At 35.2% G+C, this 6,000-nt stretch overlaps 1 protein-coding gene across 10 annotated transcripts in view; it reads left to right on the top strand.

The window, feature by feature from the left end:
• Positions 1-336: 336 nt before the first annotated feature.
• Positions 337-6,000, top strand: part of LOC123544852 (TNF receptor-associated factor 2-like) — a 46,757-nt gene continuing 41,093 nt past the window's right edge. For 4 of the 10 annotated variants that reach the window (XM_045330951.2, XM_053533526.1, XM_045330927.2 and 1 more), the window contains exon 1: positions 391-532. The gene's annotated coding sequence lies outside the window, so the exon portion shown is untranslated. Of the gene's footprint in view, positions 533-4,664; positions 4,890-6,000 lie in introns of all 10 variants that reach the window. The other 6 variants (XM_045330936.2, XM_045331006.2, XM_045330968.2 and 3 more) reach the window with 3 other exon arrangements.

Genomic DNA, 6,000 nt, shown 5'->3' with positions numbered 1-6,000 from the left:
ATGATATACCTAATTCATCCCCGTGGTAGAAACCTGGGCTTATATGAATTTGAAAGAGAGTATAAATACCTTAAAGTGCTATATAATAAATGGTGTCATATTCCCTAATACAGTATCTGTGGCCTGTTCAAAAGTGCTTCTAACGGCATTCTCACAGAAGACATAAGGTAGAAAATTGAATGAACTACCTAATTCATACCAAAGATAAAAATCTGGGCCATAATGAATTTGAAAGACAGTATAAATATCTGTAAAATGATGTAATACTATGATGAATGGTATTATATTCCCTCAAAGAGAGCCTGTGCCGTACATTTTTAAGCTCCGTCGACCAATAGACGTTAGTGTTTGCAAACGTTGTTACTGCTGTTTCTGTTATTGTTGGCCAAAAAGTGGTTATCATTTTGGTGATGTTGTTGATATTGTTGGTCAAACAAGAAAATTCTGCAAAAAAGTAAGTCCTTGCCTTATGAAGTTAGGACAGCATGTTCTTGGGAGATTGTAAAAAAGGGAACTAAACCAGCAAACAAAGGTAACCTTTATCATTTTAAAAGTGGAATCTTACAGCTTGATTGAAGATTATTCCGTAGACGTCAAACCCCTTGCGGGAACGTACACGTTTAGCGCGTCAAAATCATAAAGAGAAAGAATATAGTGATAAAAATTTAGCGTGGAAGAAACTAAAAAATAACTTTGGTGAAATAAAAGGTTAAAACTTGTGACAGGATAATTAGGGCGAGGCGTGTTCAAGGCTGCAAACTGCGGATGCTTGCATACTCTAGCCAGTTTTAGGACTGAGTTTGAATCCTAACATAAAAATAAGGAAGTGGTACGAAGCATTACCACCATTTGACAAATTTTACCTTGTTTAAATATGCTTTTTATGTGTGATTAAATCAAAACCGATACAGATACTCTATTTATAGTAACAATTTTAGGGTTTTCCAGCGTAACTGTATGCTATTTATAGTTTGATTTCCACTTGTTATTTTTAGACTAACGAATGTATTCATATTGTACTATTTATTTGACCTGTCGAAACATGTTTCCGGCTTTCATGTTAATCTTATATAGGCGTGAACAGAATACAATGAAAGTCGGTAACAAGTTTTAACAATGCGCACCACTCTCTACAGAAAACAAATTTGACCTACTCTGGAAGCTGATACGTTTCACATCATATTCTTGTAAACGTAGGTCAATTATTTTTAAATGCCCTCGTCGATCATTTGACTCAGTTAAGTTGGTAATGAATTGTGTGTTGTCCAACTATTTGACGGAATTACCCTTCCAATGTGTTAATTTTACATTGCAGTAATTGTTAATGTCTTACTCACGAAATTTATTTTGAAAATTTAGGGGTCCTATACATTTTACACTTTCACAGGAATCGCTGTATCAAGTCGGATGCCGTACAGTACCGCGAAATTAGAATTAACTCCCATGGCGAAAGTGAAGGTCTCATGCACAGGAAACATGATGGGTTTAAAAGTAAATAAGGACTAGAAAAATGATTTTCTGCTTGAAATGATAGTGGAAAAGAAAAGGTTTACGAAGTTAATAGGAAATAATAGCACATAATATTGTTTTTTCTTTCCTTTATTCATTTATTCCCTTTATAGTACCGCGAAAATAAGTGCAAACAGGCTACATACATACAAATTGTAAAGATAATGTTGAAAAGAATTTATACAAGATAAGACAGTGAGATAAATTTTATTTTGAGTCTGCAAGATAATTATCTACAGGTGCTTTTGAACTGACGTATTCTAGACAATACAGGTACCAATGCATGCACCTCAGAATATTAATTGTCTGAATTTATAGGAAGTGGCTATTCTTACGGTCCCGTAGGAATAGCCTCGCAGGCTATTCTTACGGCTCTCCTGTTAGAATAGTGAAAATCCCGTAGGTGTCTATTCCTACAGCTCTCCTGTACGAATTATGAAAAGTCCGCAGGTGGTTATTCCTACGGCAGTTTTGTGTTACACATCGTACTAAATTCAGAGAACAGGAGAATTACAAGGCTAACTCCATTTTGCACGGGACCGTAAGAATAGCCACTTCCGAATTTATAACTGCTGCTGTTCAAGCTGCTAACTTTGACCATCTTTTATTTATAAAACATATTACTGATAAAGTTTACCCTGGGAGAGGAAATAACAAGGTCCCTACTGGGGCTCAAAGCCCGGAGCTCGAAATCTGTAGGCGGACTTTGATTTAATCACACATAAAAAGCATATTCAAACAAGGTAAAATTTGTTGGTCAATAGCTATACATAGCTAATGTTGTCTGTATATTAACGCCGACTTTAAGTAAAATTTGTATCTTGTATCTTTGACACTCTAACCATGTTGCTAAAGGGTTCCCAAACGAAAAAAAAAGGCCCAATAAACACTGTCAATAAACACCACTAAAACCATGATCCGCAAGCGAGTTGTTAATCCAATAAACACCATCAAAACCGTGTTCCAATTTCACATGCAAATGAGCTAATGGATCGCTAATTAACATAAATGTGTCATTTAACAACACGCTAATGGAGCGCACAATAGATCGGTCAATGGAACGCATAATAGATCATATAATGGAACGCATAATAGATCGTATAATGGATCGCTTAATGGAACGCATATATAATAGATCGCTTAATAGATCACTCAATGGAATGCGTTTCATCAAACTGATAAATTCCTAACTACAGGCTGTATTTAATTGAAACCTTATGCATTCAGTTTTGGCAAATTGTTTATATGACTGGATATATATATAGTCTGGATTTGCAGAGATATGCAGTAACGGTTGAAAAGGTTTTTCTGTTAAAATTATTCAAATATTAATTTGTTAAATAATGTATATAGCAATCATTCAACATTTTCATGATCATTTGGATGCAGTTTTATACAAATCATTTGATAAATCATACAGCTAACAGAAATTCCAGCTTAAATATATTTTGTGAAATATAGAAACATAGAGAAACATATATTTATTAACTAGTTTCAATATAAGAAAGTAATATACAGGTCATTTGAATCAGCATTTCTTAAACTATTTGATAAATCTTTGAATTCTAACATACAATGAAATCTATAAAGAATCACAATGTTAACATGCATTTTTAGCTCGACTATTCATAGAATAGTAGAGCTATTGGACTCGCCCATGCGTCGGCGTCCGCGTCGGCGTCTGCGTCGGCGTCCGCGTCCCGATTTGGTTAAGTTTTTGTATGTAAGCTGGTATCTCAGCAACCACTTGTGGGAATGGATTGAAACTTCACACACTTATTCACTGTGATAAACTGACTTACATTGCACAGGTTTCATAACTCTGTTTTGCTTTTTTACAAAATTATGCCCCCTTTTTGACTTAGAAATTTTTGGTTAAGGTTTTGTATGTAAGCTGGTATCTCAGTAACCACTTGTGGGAATGGATTGAAACTTCACACACTTATTTACTGTGATAAACTGACTTACATTGCACAGGTTCCATAACTCTATTTTGCTTTTTTACAAAATTATGCCCCTTTTTCGACTTAGAATTTTTTGGTTAAGGTTTTGTATGTAAGCTGGTATCTCAGTACTCACTAATGGGAATGGATTGAAACTTCACACACTTGTTCACTGTCATGATCTGACATGCACAAAGCAGGTCCCATAACTTTATTTTGCTTTTTTACAAAATTATGCCCCTTTTTCAACATAGAAATTTTTGGTTAAGTTTTTGTATGTAAGCTGGTATCTCAGTATCCACTAATGGGAAAGGATTGAAACTTCACACACTAGTTCACTGTCATGATATGACATGCAGTGCAAAGGATCAATAACTCAACTTTGCATTTTACAAAATTATGCCCCTTTTTCAACTTAGGAGTTTTTGGGTTAAATTCTTATATGTAAGCTGGTATCTCAGTACCCACTAATGGGAATGAATTGAAACTTCATACACTTGTCCACTGTCATGAGCTGATAAGCACTTTGCAGGTTCCATAACCCTATTTTACTTTTTTACTAAATTATGCCCCTTTTTCGACTTTCTTATTCATTTAAGCGACAAGGCTGTTAAATAGTCGAGCGTTGCTGTCTTCCGACAGCTCTTGTTTTATTTATACTGAATTGTAAATACATGTATTAAGAAAATACCTTTAGTTGTAAATCATAGAAATTGAATGAAATAACAACCACCATTTCCTCTTCAGTAAATCCATATGTACAACCCTTACACTTACAACCTACAAAATGCACTAATTTCTGTCCCTCTGTATTATACCTTAGATGAGATTACATAACATAACCATAGCAACTTTGAACTAGAAGATCTGCGGTTACTGTACATTCGATGGATTAAAACCATATGTTTCCTGATAAAAGAGGGGAAGGCCTTCTGAATGGCTCTGTAAAGTTAATAACTCGCTTCAAAATCGCGATCCGTTTAATGGAACACATTCCGTTAGCGATCCATTGCAACCATTTCTTGATTGTTTCAATGGATCACTAATGAAACGCACTAACAAACACCAAAAAAGCGGTTTTGATAGTGTTTATAAGGTGTTTTTTATAGTGTTTATTAGAATTATTTTTTGTTTGGGTTAACCCAACAGCAAGGCTATTGGAAGTGTCCTATAAACCTACTATCACTACATTTCTCCCCCTTTACTTTTCAGAGCTTACCAGCTCTCCAGAATGACACTCATCCCACTTTTGACACCATTAAAGTAAACCTTGGGAGAGAAAATACCAAGGTCCCTACTGGGGCTCGAACCCTGGACCTCATGATCCGTAGGCGGACACTCTTACCATGTTGCTAAAGGGTTAACCCAACAGCAAGGCCGTTGGAAGTTAAGTGGCCTATAAACCTACTATCACTACACTGAAAATACTTTTAACAGGTATTACCATAGATCTGTTACTGTTTTTATAAACATTTCAACAATATTAAATTGAACAGAGGTATAATTTTCTGTTTTATTTTTGGGCAGATTTCCACCAACCCTTACGAGAGTGATGAGTACCAAGCCTCCATGTGTATATTATTGAGTGATTTATGTCCCTTGATTTGTTGTATTTTATCTTGTCTGGGAAACCATGAAACCATTACACCAAATTCTTAGTATTAATGCGTTAATGTGCCTATATGCACAATACGTTTTATCATGCCTTTTGTATTGTTTTTTATACTTTGTACTGGTATTAGGAATCTTTGAGTTGATTTTAAAAACTCTAATTTTTTTATGTTATATTGTTGTTATACAACCGACTTTGTAAATAAAATTAACTTGACTTGACTTGACTTGACTTGGTACAGTCAGCCTTTTTTCATGTGGTAGATGGGACGTGCACATTTGATCTCTCCATCTATGTTATTTACTGTAACTTGATATTGACTCAGACTTTTTAGCTTGACTATTCAAAGAATAGGGGAGTTATCCTACTTGCCCCGGCGTCGGCATGATCGTTGGCGTGAGCATCACACAAATGTTAAAGTTTGCGTACCACCTCAAATATTTTCAAAGTCCATTGAGATATTGCTTTCATATTTTGCATACTTGTTTACCATCATGACCGCAGTCTGTAAAAAGGAGGAGGCAACCCTTTCAAGCATTTTGACTGAATTATGGCCCCTTTTCGTCTTAGAATAAATGTTAAAGTTTGCGTACCACCCCAAATATTTCCAAAGTCCATTGAGATTTTGCTTCATATTTTGCATACTTGTTAACCATCATGACCCCAGTCTGTAAAAAGGAGGAGGCAACTCTATCAAGCATTTTGACTGAATTATGGCCCCTTTTCGACTTAGAATAAATGTTAAAGTTTGCATACCACCCCAAATATTTTCAAAGTCCATTGAGATTTTGCTTTCATATTTTGCATACTTGTTAACCATCATGACCCCAGTCTGTAAAAAGGAGGAGGCAACTCTATCAAGCATTTTGACTGAATTATGGCCCCTTTTCGACTTAGAATATGCTTATTGTAATGTTAAAGTTTTACTCATTGCTT

Source organism: Mercenaria mercenaria, unplaced genomic scaffold, assembly GCF_021730395.1.
Source record: "Mercenaria mercenaria strain notata unplaced genomic scaffold, MADL_Memer_1 contig_2836, whole genome shotgun sequence".
In the NCBI taxonomy this organism is placed as follows: Eukaryota; Metazoa; Mollusca; class Bivalvia; order Venerida; family Veneridae; genus Mercenaria; species Mercenaria mercenaria.
Note: the sequence above shows the minus strand (reverse complement) of the source record. Positions and strands in the feature narration are given on the sequence as shown.